The sequence below is a fragment of the Falco cherrug genome, chromosome 1, assembly GCF_023634085.1.
Source record: "Falco cherrug isolate bFalChe1 chromosome 1, bFalChe1.pri, whole genome shotgun sequence".
NCBI lineage: Eukaryota > Metazoa > Chordata > Aves > Falconiformes > Falconidae > Falco > Falco cherrug.
This window is the reverse complement of record NC_073697.1, coordinates 20,954,097-20,968,709: the sequence shown is the minus strand read 5'-3', so window position 1 is coordinate 20,968,709 and position 14,613 is coordinate 20,954,097. Positions and strand designations below refer to the sequence as shown.

Here is a 14,613-nt window from a genome sequence, read left to right as displayed (position 1 = left end):
ACAGACTAAAGTCATGTATATTAAATTTACAGCTGCAAAGTTAACTTGCTAGTTTGCAAATTAAAACCTTCAGTGCATAGAAGTGGGGCTAAACATTTTTATATTACACTATAGACTATATTCTGGGAGCTCTGAAAACTTCAAAAAAGATTAAAAAAAAGAAAAAAGAAAAAAGCATGAACACTGACAGCATTTAACAAATCAACTGCCTTTTTTTTTTTTAAATCAGTGTATTCTATAACCCAGTCCTGTTAAATTTTGCTTAGGTACAGACTGGGGTGTATGAGGTCCACACTCATCCAACTCATGTATTTTATATCAACTAAATCAGTTTTACAGAACCAAATCAGATTTTTAAATACCTGCTAACATATTTGCATTCCTTTATCTGAGATATTTAATGTATTTTAAAATTCTATTGAGACAGAGTATATATTATGTAATGTTAACCACTGTATTACTCCTAATTTTATATTCACTGAATACTGCTCTTTTGCCTTTGTTTTACTTCATGTTGGGTTTTACCCAAAAAGCTCAATTTAGCCACAGAAATAAAGGAATGAGCTTTTTAAGGGAACCTCTCTTGCATTCTTTTCTTTATCTGTTGCAGACAGCCATTCTTATTGGTTTATATCTTAAGAGAAAGCAATAGATCAGACCTGGAAATCTGACAGGATTGTGCAAGACTGATGCAACACAAAGTAAGACCATCATTAAACCTTTATGTTTTCAAGAGTACCCAGAAGAGCACACAGTTTGAAAAAAGCACCTGATATATACAGTATGAATACAATTTTCTCATACCTCTACTGTTCTAGGAACTAACTTTAAAAACAGAACAGCCTAAAATAGGAAAGGATTTCAGTTGCATTGTTGTTCCACAGAAGTAGATTATTGGACTGGAAACTGGATTATCCAAGAGGAGAAATATTCATTTGCAAGATTTACATAACCTCCACCCTTTCCCTAGTTCCTAAAGAATGAACACAATCATGCACACAAAGATCTTGTTCCAGGCCCATCAAGAAGTCTGGAGAAGAATGAAAGCCAATGTTTCTTTTTCTATAGGGTGAAATTCTAGATTACTTATATAAAATTGCTTTCACCACCCCACTAAACAGTTTAGCACTTGAAAAACTACCGGGAAAAAAATTATAGTCAGGATAATGTACAATGAATAAGTAAGAGCAAACTGTATTGTGTTTGTTCCTGCACCTAAAGGAAGGAGACTTAAAAAATGGTCGTTATACTCTATGAAAGTGTGCCTACAGCTGATTGAGAGGAAGAACAAGAAACTTGAACAGAAATGACAGAAAGTTTAGAATCTCAGCCCACAAGACAGCATGTAGCAGGCTCCTCCCTGTAAGTCTGTAATGCCCCTTTATTTAAACTCTCTTTTGGTCTCCTCTGTCCTGTTTTGCTTTTTTTCAAACCTCACTAAAATAAATCAACACTTCTGAATACTCTCATTACTTCTGAAGCTTGACTTTGAGCTTTTAAGATGAAAAAAACAGTGATGCTTTTTCAGACAGGATCAATTTTCTCCTCCTTTCATTCATGCCTTATGTCCTCAATTCCTTTTTCCTTCCTTCTCCTCTTCTTACTGCTATTCCATATCCTCCTCCTAAATTGTATTTCTCCATATTCTGTTCTCAACTGTCTATGTTTTGCTCTTTAGCCCGTTCTCACAGACCCAGTACGGAGCAGGCCTGAAGCATGACTGTAAGCAGAAGCTCAGCCAGAAAGGCAAAGAGCAAAATAGCTTTTAAATGTACCGCTCCAGATAGGATGAAAAAAGGAGTGGGAAACTAGCTGACTGAACACATCTGCCTGAATGAGTCTTTAAAGAAATGTGCCACCAGCCTATTTGAAGAAGAAAATGGATGGGTATATAAATTTTAGACTCTATACAGGATGTGGGAATGAGAGCAATCAGATGACTAACCTTCATGTGACTGCTTGCTACAGGCTACATAAGGAAATCTTTGCTAGAGTGTGTCTAAAAGGCAAGGTTGTGAGTATAGGTATGCATGGCAGGGGAGACCTTAGGACTAGAATACAGTTAGGTAAAGATACCCACAAAATAATGTGTCCCCACTTAGCTTACTGCAAGCTGAACAGATACTTTTTTACTTGTTCTGCTCTTATGTTGGATCTTTCTGTGATAATACAGCTGAGCATACAATCGAGAATTTGGACTAAAGTGTTGTTACAGCCTCCTTTCCGCCCCCCTAGAAAATGCATATGATTATTATTTTATGTTGCCAATAATAAAAATGCTATTTACTTGTTCTCTGGTTCTTTTACCCTTTTGTGGCTCTCCTTCCCACCAATCTGTTTTCCTTCCTATGGGTAACTTGCAGTATTATGAAGAGCACTAAGGTAACTGCTCAGTGAAAAAAACACTGCTCCTGAAGAGCGTCTTGGAATTTGAAAGGGTTTTTTCTCCTCTCTGGGCAGAAAAGTTTAAACATATAAAACTGATGATACCACTAAGGCTTAGAAAACATGGCAAATCACACATTCTTACTTCATCAAACTTTACACTGCTACTGTGTATGCAGAATAGGGCCCAGTTTCCCTGGTATCTTTCAAATTGGTGATTCTTCTAGAATGATTTTCTTCATTCTTTTTCTTCTGAGCAGAGTAGCATGGCCTCAGACACACTCTGAAGAGCTCAGTAATTACTTCACAAAAACATGATGGCAGTTCCAGCCACTGGAATTAAACATACTTTTCAATTATAATGGTAATGTCCCGTAAGTGTCTTAAGGTCAATGATAAACGGTATTTGATGACATAACATTCTTTATGATAGGCTGGTAAAAGAGACTGGACCATAACAGGTATAACCATACACAGTATAATGTGTAGTGCTTAACTACATTAAGTGAAAATATTTTAAAAAAAGACTTAGCTAATAAACCACACCTTAAATTCTGCATTAGCTTGTGGAATTTTCTGCCTCACATGCTACACATAATTTGCTAATTTAGTTTTTGCAAAATCCCCCAGTAAGTACAGACACAGCTTCTGTTAGGTATAAAAAGTTGATTTCACATGACTACCAGCTCATAAGGAGGAAGAAAGATCAGTGCAGCAGAACAAAAGTAACAATGATAAAATCAATTAGCTACTCAATAAAACATAACTTAAAAGTCACAAAATTTAGCCTTCTATCCCTCCAATCTGAGAAGATTTGAAGGAGATGTAATTTCTTTATGAATCATTTGAAGATGAAGAGGATAGTAAGTGTTTGAAAAGGTTGTTGTAAACATGTTCCAAGCGTTAAGAAGAAATATGAAAGAAAACAGAGAACAGGTGCTCCAGTACAACTGCAGGTACGAAAATGTTCATAGAAATACTGTATATAAAAAAAACACAATACAATACAATTATTTCAGAGGAAGTAATCAGAATTTATATACACATCAGCCAGTGGCAACAACAGTATAGATGACACTGCAACAGAAAAGTTCTAACACACAAAAAACCCCTTTTGTGTGCGGCTGTGAAACATAGGTTTGCAGATCACTCATAAGTGAAGATGATGCATGATGCCTGCAGATTTGAGAAAAAAATATTTCATGCAATAACTTTTAAATTTTTTGAGATCTCCTAACTATATTAAGATTTTTCCTCTGGTGTGTAACTTTCCATAAATACGTTTTAACCTGGACTGCACACGTAGAAAAACCCAACACCTTGGATATGCTTAAGGATCTGGATACAGTCCACCTTCATTCTCTTCCAGCTCTGTGTTTTGTGTCACACCCTGCGCCCCCGCCATCAACAACTCTGCCACATTGCTCTTTCTTCCTTTTGAAAATCTTCATATCGGCCTGTTAGCCTGGAGCCAAGCTGAATGGTTGGATGACTGAGTAGAAGTAAAAGCCTATTTTATTTTACTCTGGATCCCACTCCTCCAAGTTTAACATGTTTTCGACTCTAGCCAACTCTCCAGTTTAACAATCTATGTTACTAATGCTACCAAACTTTACATAAACACCAGTACTAAAACCACATAAACATTCTTCTGCATCCCTGCATAGCACATATCCTGTACTGACAATAACTGCAACAGGAAATCATTTGCCCTTGTAGCATTGTTTCGTACTTGCACCATATATTCTAATTTTAAAATTCTTCTGTCAGCTCATTTAGGGCTTCCTGTGCCACACCTGTGTTATTCTCTGAACTGTGTGGAAGACTCTGTTAAGATTCACGGGTAGAGAATCTTAAAATATACTGTAATTAAAGCTCACAGACTACATTTACTCTGAGAAAAAAGGAATGGAAGAAACCGATACAAATCCTAAGGCACTTCTAGAAGATTAGCAGCGAAAAACAAATCTGTGCTGAAGAAAGGGCTGAGGCGAACAAGAAAGCAGAGTCCACAGAGAGGCAAAAATATAAAAACGAGGTCATAATCAGAATGAGGTCATAATCCTACTTTGGGATACACAGATGCCTTTGCTTGACTGGCTTTGCAAAGAAGCAATGCAGAGATCAAGGACTACAGTGATACTAACTAAAATGATAAGCAGAATGTTTCTTATAAATATACAGTAACAAGAGGCACTAACACAAAACTGGGTTTTTAATGGCAATGTTAACATATTGACTTTTAACATGGTTTTATCTTCAAATTTCTAGTGAGAACTAAAAATTCAAATATCTATCATTAAACAGCTAAGAACAAACTACACAAAAAACCTAAGAATGCTCACTGTGCGAATATACTGTATGAATTTTAGGACAATGAGAGCATCAGATATTCAGCTCCCTTCAAAAATCACAAAATCTAGGAAACTTTTCAGACAACAAGAGGCAAACAAATACGGTATCTGTTAAAACATTTAAAAATATATACATGTCAATTACTGGCCATGTCATCTGAAAGTCTCAAGAAAAAACACTTTACACAGACCTTGTATTAATTAACTTCAACTTGTGAATATGACCACCCAAATCACTGAAAAGTGTGGTCACATATATATATATATATATGTATACACACACACATATACATATAACAGAATCCTGGAAAATTTAATGAAAATATTCCCAAAGAATTTATGAAATAAAAAGTTGGCCACTTGATGAAAAATGTTGGAGAGTGAAACGGAGAAAACTGTCATTTTCAGTGGGCTTCTTTCACTGACAATATTAACAGAAGAAACACTACCAAAAATTGATCTGATCAAAATGTACTAATATTGACTTTTTAATGAAAATGGATACTAGAGGAACAAAAGCATAGTATTTAAATAAGGCAGGGAAGTAATTTGATGCAGTGACTTGTGTTCCACACAGTCAATTCTGGAGTGAAATGGTACTGCCATCTGGATGAGCTAAAGGAGATGCTGGAAGGGAACCTCACAGGGAAATTATTTAGATTGTTATTGCAGAACACGCTGTTGGAAAAGTGAACATGCTTTTATACACATCAGCACTTTTCCAATCCTTAGGGACCATAAGAAAGGCAACGGGAAGAGAAGGGATACAAAAAGTTGTATTCAGCAACATGTGCTAAGGTTGGTAATACTTAACCTTGTATTGTGTTGGGTGTGGTAATACTTAAAAGTATCATTGTTTACCTAGAAATGAAATGTGTTAATGAAATCTACAGGCTTATTCAGGGAGATGACAACAGTGAAATATAGAAGGTACTTGAGCAACTAGAAATGCTAGTATTCATCCACCTGTAATTCCTTCTGCACGTAACGAAAGGAAACACTCCTCCCTCTCCAAAATAACAGAGCAGATAAAATTTTAGGGAATACGGCTTTGGAGCAATGACCCTCAGGCAGGTGATAGATAGTGTAGGATCCTCGTAGGCAACATAGCACTTCAACACCATGCAACTCTGGGATGTACGTATGCTTGTCCGGGATCTGGCTTGGGAGCTGCCCAGGCTCCACAAGCCACCCACGTCCCTGGGCTATGGCATGGGCACCTTCAGTAAAGACAATGTGCGTATCCTGAGGTGAGCACTAGAAAACGATTGCTGGAAAAGCAACGGCTGCCTCGTTCGTTTTAAGGGGCTATTAACTCAAAAACCCAGCGGCTTGGAACAGCCCAAGCAGAGCCTCCCTGGGCCGCGACCAGGCGGCTTCGCGAGCTGCTCCCGGTTACCTCAGGTGCAGCTACAGCGGTTTTGACACTGGGGACAACCGCGTCCTCAACAAGGGGTAGAACAGGGAGGAAGGGGGAGGTTGCGGCAGCCCCTTACCTTGCCGCGGCTCCCCCAGCCCACAGCCCTCGGCCGCGGCCCCTCGGCCGCCTCAGGGGGGGTAACGCCGCCGGACCCTCGCGCGCGGGCCCTCCCGCGCACCCACTGCGCCTGCGCGACCCGAGCGGCCCGGCCCGCGCGCGGCGGGCGGCGGCACCGCGATTGGCCCGGCCCCTCCGACCGCTCCCCCCGCCCACTCCTGCCGGAGCCGGGCGCGCGCGGGAAGATCCGGGCTCCCCGGCGGGGAGACGCGCGACCCCGCTGCCGCGGCCGCCACACCGCGCAGGCGCGCCGCCGGGGCGGGAGAGGGAGGGGGGAGCGCGAGAGGCCGCCCCGCAGCGCCGGGCTCAGGGAGGGGAGCGGGGAGGAGCGGGAGGTGCCGTAAGGCGGGGCCGGGCCCGGGCCCAGAGTCGCCGCCGGGAGGGGGCGAGAGAGGAGCTGTGTGCTGCGGCCGCCGGCCACCGGCGGTGAGTCGGGGGTCGGGCAGGGTCGCGTCCCTGCTGAGGCGGCGGCCCTGGCGGCAAGCCGGGGCCCTACGGCGGGCAAAGGGTAGCGGGGGGTCCGCCTCTCCGCCCCCGCGGGACGTGGCGAGGGGAGGCCGGGACCCGCCGGCGGCGGTGTGGGGAACGCCGCGGGCCGTTCACCTGCTGGTGGGCGGGGGGGTCCCGCCGTGCGGGGAGGGGCGGGCGGGCGCCCACCGTCGCCTGCTGAGGGCGCCGCGCTGAGGCGGCGCGCGGCGCCCACCCGCGGAGGGGCCCGCGCGGCGCGGGGTGAGAGCGGGTCGGGGCCGGCGGCTGCGGGCAGCGGGCAGCGGGGCTGTGGGGTGGGCTACCCGGGGCGCGGGCACCGCCGCCGTGCGGAGCTGGGGCCAGCTCCTGCGTTAAGAGCCGGGAGGTGAAGTTAATGTTTAACGTGGTAGTCACATGCCCATCAGCGAGTTCGTCTGGAGCGTTTTCAAAGACTGTTTGGAACAGGAAATGCCGGTACAGGTAGGATGGAGCTGTCTGAAATTTAATCAGTTTACAGTATTTGGAGGCTGTGTTTGTTCTTTGCTGTGTTCGTAGAGGTGGAGTTTGAGGCACGTCGGTAGCTGTATGCAAAGCATCAGTTTAGCACCCGAGCCGCCGTTTAACTTTGTCCCATGCTTAGATTTTAATTGCAAATATTTTAAAATTAGCTTTTCGGAGGAAATGGCTTGTTCTCTCGACAGCTGTTTTTGCCTTCCCCAAATAAGCTTGGGTTTTACGTATCTCTACTTAATGCTTTATTTTGCGCACGCAAAAAAGCCCCCTCTCGGTTTACTTTGAAGCTACTAGGATTATTTTCGGAGCAAAAACTTAAATCATGTGAATAGTATTGTGCCTGACCAGTGATGCGGTATCCCCTTTCCCCTCAAGGCAGTGGAACTGAGTATTATTAACTGCTCTGTTCTTGTAGAATGGAAGGGTGATTTCAGGCATCAAAATAGTGAGAGCACGTGTTATAATCTGAATATAAACTAGCCTCATCAGATGATACGTAACCGTTTCTTCCTTTAACAAATTGTTGCAAAGTGAGATGTAGTTACTGGTTTGTTTTCTTAAATATCAGATTACTTGTGGAAAAAAGTACTCCTGGACCAGTGGGGTGTTTGCAATGAAAACACCTAAGATATGCACTTGACTGTCATATCAAAGCCTGATAGTGCAGAATTGCTTTCAGTCGTACAGTGTGCATGATGTACTACTAACAGAATTGTTTGGGTGAGAGACCCATAGGACTTTGAGGTCAGAGTATTAGCTCTATCACGTGTTGCGTTGCTTGCAGAGATCTTGGTAGCAACCCTTTGTTGTTTTTCCTTGTTTAATGCCTCTTGGTAGAGTAAAAGAGTTTAGTCACGCAAGAGGCACAGTGATGAGAATGAAAACTTTGAAAGCAGAGACAAGTTGGGGTTGGGGCAAGGTTAAATGATTATGGGTTAAGGCTGTAACGGAGATGGACTGGACCAGAATTTTAGACATATGAACCGAGTGAAATGTTTGTGGATAGGTTTGTACTGATCTGTTTGTGAAGAAATATGTGAAGTGTAATGATTCAGATCATTCTTTTTTGTGGGTGGGCTTGAAGATGATGCACCTATTGGCATTCCTTGTAACTCAATTATGTAGTTTTTCCTGGTGACTTAAGAAATCGGAAAGCTTTTGGGGGAAGGAAGAGCACTTGGTATTTTGCACTTCTGTTAATGATCAAAACCATCTACACAGAAAACTGAAAGGCGAGATTACAGTTTGGTCAGGCGGTTAATCTGGGATAAAAAGGCAAGTGTGAGAATTATCATTGCAAAGACACCTTCTATCTTTTTTTTGTTAAAGAAAGAGTATGTGGTAATCTTGGAACATACCATTCTGTAAAGGAGTAGGAAGATGGAGAAACAAAAATCTGCTCTGTAGTTTCTGTGCGATGATTCACTGTAAATGCTGGCCCATGTCATGGGTTCGGAATTTGTTTTCTTTAAGATCTTTTACTTGGAGTTCCCATTGTAGCTATTTCTAAAGTTGGTTTCTTGTTGCAACAGCCCGGAGATGCCGAGCTTGTGAACCTGTTGTTTTGGTTTTGATGCAAACAGGAAAGTTTTTATTGGAACAGCTTAAAGAAAAAATTGTATACTTATACAAAAGCCATCTGGGACAGCATCTATGCTTCTGCCGCTCCCATCTTGAAAGGATACAGGGAAGTATGACATGCAGGAGCGGCAGTTCGGTGTATGAGGGACAGCTAAATGGATAAGGACTGGAGAAGAGAAAATAGATGAAAAAGATTGGGTTTAAAATCTTCAGAGAATGGTTGTAAGAATTTCTGGAAGATACAACCATCAAACACCCCTTTTATCTCCTGGGCACTTCTTGAGTCAGTGACTGAAGGCAGAAAGAATGTGTCAGACCAATAACACTGGCTGGTATACTTGCAGATGGCCCACAAAATCAAGGCTAATAGTGGTTGCTGGGGATGGGATTTTTGTTTTGTTTTGTCTTAGTGTTACATGTGTTGCAAGTGCTATTAATGCAGGGTTGTTTGGGGTTTTTTTCTCTATTTGATATTTCAAATAGTGAGAATTTGCATTCTCATAAACCTATTTCTTTCACAGCTTTTGAATTGTATAGTATTATTTTCAAAGACAAAGACTGGTGACTATTAAAAGCATTAGGTGTATCTTACGGCAACTGAGAGCTGTTGACATAACACAGTTCGACATTGTGGTGAAGGTGGAAGGGGACAGTTTGAGCCAGGACCAAAAAATATGAGTCAGCCTAGTTGAGGTGAATGTAAGAGTTTGTTCGTTTCAAATTTTTGTCTTTTACTACAATTTTTTAAGCAGCTTCATTGCTGGTGTGGTTTTTTTGGTGGGTTTTTTTTTCCCCAAACATGGCGGGGAAATGATTGCAACCTCCAATATTGTCTCAGGACAAATCAGATCTTTGTTTTGTTGGCAATTTTTGTCAAATTTTAAATGACAGGCTTTTGAGCTGTGGAGAACACTGAAATTCTCACAGTTGCAAGTTGTTGAAATTTTGATGGATTTCATCCTGTTGAGGAGGAGAAAGTAAGCACAGTCCTAATAATGTTGGCTCACTGCAGAAAGCTCTAGTGGTTTCCCATCATAAGTTTATTCCCTTGCAGTAAATTTAATCACTTTTTCTTCCAAATTTTTGTTGTCTTGTATCTGAATTCCTAAGTTGTATATCAGTTCAGAAATCAATTTACCAGAGTTCTCAGACCATTGGGTGAGTTGCCAGGCTCAGCACAGAGGCATGTACTGCCAGCAGAAGCTAAAAGCTCTGTGGCTTCAAAGTAACCTTAGTGTTGGGCATGAGCCATTAGTCATTTATGCAGCACACTGAGAGTAGTTGCAAAATGAAGTTGTGAAGATGTAAATAACAATTCTTCAGCCAAATTTCAGAGACAGTCAACAGCTTCTGAACCCATTGGCAGGTTTCCACCCAATGTGACAGAAGGGATAGAAGTCTTATAGATGATGATGTATGTACAAAGTGCATGAAAACATGCAGCTGGCTGGAAGAGAGAGACCTTGTAAGAAGACGCAAGGAGCAGAGTTGGCATATGCCCCATCTAGGGAGAAAACTGTGAGAGAAGTCAGCTGTAAGACATAACAGTACAGGGAGCCAGGCATTGCTAGTTCCAGTATTCACAGAACCAACTGTTTATCTCATCTGTTTTATCTAAATGGATTTCAAAGATGCCTAAACCCACATGTGCTCGTAGAAAGTGATTTTGTTTAGGTAAAATAGTAACTGCACTGATTTCTAAGCTTAGTTACTTTTTACATTGATTGAAAAGACTGTGCCAGCTGCAGTTACTTACAGGCTAGGGTATACCAACAAAATGGGTGATAGTCAGCAAAAGGGCATGTTAGTGTTATTGGTTGTTCTGGAACTTATAAAGGCAAGTGCCAGAAACTTGTGACAGGTATATATTTTGCCCTGCAGGGCTGCACAACTGAGGCTAGTCAGGTGCTTGAGGAGGTCGTTGATGACTGAAATTGGTCAAGTTGAGTTAACTTAGGCTGGTAAATAGATGTTGGTTTCAGAGTTCATAGCCCTTGTTTAGAGTCTTTAATTGAGAACAGTCATCCAAAATTGATCCCTTTAGTCTGAAGGGCAAGAATATTTCTTTAAATCTCAGCTGCTGAAAATCATACGTAGCTTGTCAGTAACACTGTGTGAAATAGCTGTCTTGCTGAAAGAATGCACCTACTGAAGATTCTATGGTTCAGTGACCTATGATCTATCTTCAGTCACCCACACCTCTGTCAAGTCAAAAACTTAACAAAGAGATGGTAAACCCCAGTGGCTAATAAATGCTGCAGTGCTCTATGCAACACTGGCTTACCACAGACATGTAGTTCCTAATTATAGACCTATACAGTATTGAATTTAGGTTGAGGGAGTTGCTGGTCTGAGTCCCAGTTATCTAAAAGCTTCACCAAACATTATGGGAGGTGGAGGGAGTCAAGGCTGGTCAGCAGCATCTGGTTTATGGAACAATTACAATGAGGGTAGCCTTGTCAGCAGAGCAGTACTCTTGGGGGGTGGTCCAAAGCCAGAAGAATTTGCCGTGGAAAGAGCACGTGCCTCAGTGTCTTCCACAATAGCTTTCTTTGATCTTAGCTTTTTTCTTCTTTATTTATTCTTTTCTTAAACCTCAAACTTTGAGATAATATCAATCTCAAAACAAGATGCTACTATCAACTTTCCTTAGGGAGAGTCTTTGATGACAAATGGGTGACAGAAGTTAATCCCATTGCTTATGGCACCATTGGAAGGCTCGTCTACAGTGCCCCTCTTATTAGTGAATAAGCAGCTATGCATCATAGTATTTGATATAAATTATTAGTGGAGGAAGATAGGGTGGTGGAACTTTCTACTCCAGGCTAGGACTTAATAGTCACATTGGCCAGAGAACTGTGTACTAAGATCTTATTATTTCACAGCTACTGGTTGTTCCTGGGGTTGACTGTGACTGTTTTTGGGGAGAAAGAGTAGTTATTAAGGGACTAGAGCGCATGTTTGGTGCAGAGTTCTAGTTTAGAAGTACAGAGGGATCTTTTAAATGGAATACCTTCCTGATATGCCTTTCTTGTTTGTTCTTAAACATTTGACACATTTAATTGCTGTGGGGGAGTATGTTTGGTGCAACATAGGCAGTTTAAAGAATGCATTTATAGAAAGAGTAATTTGAGAAGGTTGCATGAAAATATTTTTAAGTAGTCACCTCTGATCTTTCTAATTTTGTATTTAAATTTTCAGGAAAAGATACTAATGTGGGTAGTTAATAGAGGCCATATGCATATAATATCACAGTGCTTTGGAAAATGAGTATCCGGTTCGCGTACAAAAACTGTACAATAAATGTGTACTGCAGTTTTAGAATAAGATTGTGTAAACTTACCTGGTGTGATAGTTGAAATTGTTTGTATTCACAGCTTTGTGGATGTAGAATTAAACAGCAAGCATCTTAATGTAATGTGACAGCAACATAGAGCTAATCCAGAACCACTTTTTGTTGACTTCTTGAGGTGAATTATTGTAACTTTTCTAAAACACAGCCCCACAGCTAAATGCGTAGAGCATGGGATTTTTCTTCTAGGGCATCCCTGAAATGCAAGGCGAAATGACTTTCTGGAATTTCTGAGTGAAAGAAAGCTCTTTGTCTGAAATTGTTCTGGAAGAACTCTTGTTTCCAAAACAGCATATGTGTTTCTTAGCAGTTAAAATACAGAATAAGTAATAACTGAGATTCTGTCACCGCCCCGACCCCCACCTCACCATGCCCATGCATAAATCTGTTGTTCCGAAACATAGGGAAATTGTGCTTGAAAGTATGATAAGAAACAAATATAAAAGTTGATGAAATCTCTTCTACCCTTGTGACTGACTTATATTAAGTCACAAGGTTGAAAATTAGAGCTTCAGAGGTAAAATTTTTCTGAATGTTCTATGATTTTTGTCTGTTGGTCTTAGCAAAAGTTTCCTAAATTTAACATGACTTTGTGTCTACCATTACATTTCATATGAGGAAATAACTTCATTATGAAGCAAAGATTCAACTTTTCTCTTTTTTTTTGGGCTGGAAATTAATCTGAACTGTTCTTGTCTATCCTTGGATGTCTCTAAATAACCAGCTGCAGTCCATCCTCACATTTGAATATGAGATCTGTTTGCAAATGAAATTTAGATACCGGAAACTTGTCTCTTCTCAGTAACTTCTGTATTTTATCATTGGCATACAGTCTACCTTACTTTTTATCTGTTCCCTCCCTTATTTTGGCTGCTGCATGCTGAGCAATCTTTCCACTGAAGTGCAGACAGCAGGGGCCTGTCTAGCTGGATCACCATTGTTAGTGGGGTACCACTGTGTGAGCAGTTTCAGAGGTGAGAGGTGTAGTGTATTCAGTAGGGAGTTTATTTTAGGTTGGGAGACCCTGATCGCAAGCCTGGTGCTTCTGGGTCAGAACTGTATCGATCCTGTTGCTCCTGCCTACTCAAAGGTAGGAACGCAACGGACATCCCAAACAAATAGACTTTACACCTTTCCGGTTAACGCAGGCCATCTGTACAGCTCCCAATCCAGTCTCTTTCCTGGATTTTCCATCTTCAGCGTACCCAGTTTGATATTGCTGATTACCAAAAATAGTTCATCTTAACTACAGTTTTGTCTTCTGAGACAGCAGCAGGAGAGTGGAAAAAACTATACATAATTCTCCATATGGGAATTTATATAAAGAATTACAAACTCAAGTAGTCTCAAGAAGCTTCTCTGGTATGTCAAGGAGCACGCTCTTTTTGTGCAGAAATGTATTAGGACAGTTTTCCAGTATGGATATAGAAATATTAAATCAAAAATCAGTGCAAAGTATTTGATGGTTGAAGGACTTGAATGTAAGATTCTTCTGGGGTTTTTTAATTTATTTTTTAAATTCATAGTTATAACTTTATTTTTAGGAATTAAAGGTTATGGTCCCCTATGATAGCAGGAGACCTTGGGCCAAATGATGCTTCATATTACTAAGTGCTTTTGATGTGCGTTACTGGCTTCTTGAAAATCTATGTATATGTATTTTTAATAAACAGCTATACACCTTAGATTTTTTTCCCCTTGATTCCTCTTTATTCATCTTTACTGTAGTAATTCATTATTTTCTACTTATGTACTATACTGAAACTTTCTAATGAAAACACCTGTTAAAAATATTTCATTTCCTTTAATTGATCTGTACAGATCAAGTGATCACTCTGCATACCTGATTCAGAGAATCTTTAATCTTTTTCTGTGTTAATCTTTGTTTTACTCTTGCCTTCACGTCTGGCCCTGTTTTCTTAGAGTTCGGTCCTTTGTAGAACAGCTGTTATGCCACTGAGCACTTTGACTTCTACGTGGAAAAAAGAAATAAATTTAACTTGCTACTCCTTTTAATTAATTAAAGGTTCTAATAGATCTTAAACTGTATGAACTTCCAGTTACTTGCTGCATCTCCCCACCCCCCTTTCTAGGTTTAATGAAGTGAACATAAAGAAAACAAAATTATCACATGGTAGATACTCTGTCAAGGTCAGTTTCCAGTTAGATTTTGGAGTCCTTGCTCAGTGCTGTCAGAAATCACACTATTTGCAGTATTATTAAATCAAATTACTTATGGTTGAGGTACAATAACATTGGTAAACAAAAAGCCATCTCATTATGCATGGGACAAAAGGGACTTTTGGTTAGGTTCCAGTTGTGGTTTTTGTACTACAAGCAAGTACTGATATTTCTTTTAAAGGGGTGCAAGACTTCTTGCAGCTATTTTTGAAAGTGGTGTGATTTGTTTCTCTGGTATCACA

At 40.8% G+C, this 14,613-nt stretch overlaps 1 protein-coding gene across 4 annotated transcripts in view; it reads left to right on the top strand.

Moving 5' to 3' along the window:
* Positions 1–6,568: 6,568 nt before the first annotated feature.
* Positions 6,569–14,613, top strand: part of USP53 (ubiquitin specific peptidase 53) — a 40,603-nt gene continuing 32,558 nt past the window's right edge. For 2 of the 4 annotated variants that reach the window (XM_055710786.1, XM_055710771.1), the window contains exon 1: positions 6,569–6,702. The gene's annotated coding sequence lies outside the window, so the exon portion shown is untranslated. Of the gene's footprint in view, positions 6,703–7,085; positions 7,225–14,613 lie in introns of those variants that run through there. The other 2 variants (XM_055710764.1, XM_027797558.2) reach the window with 2 other exon arrangements.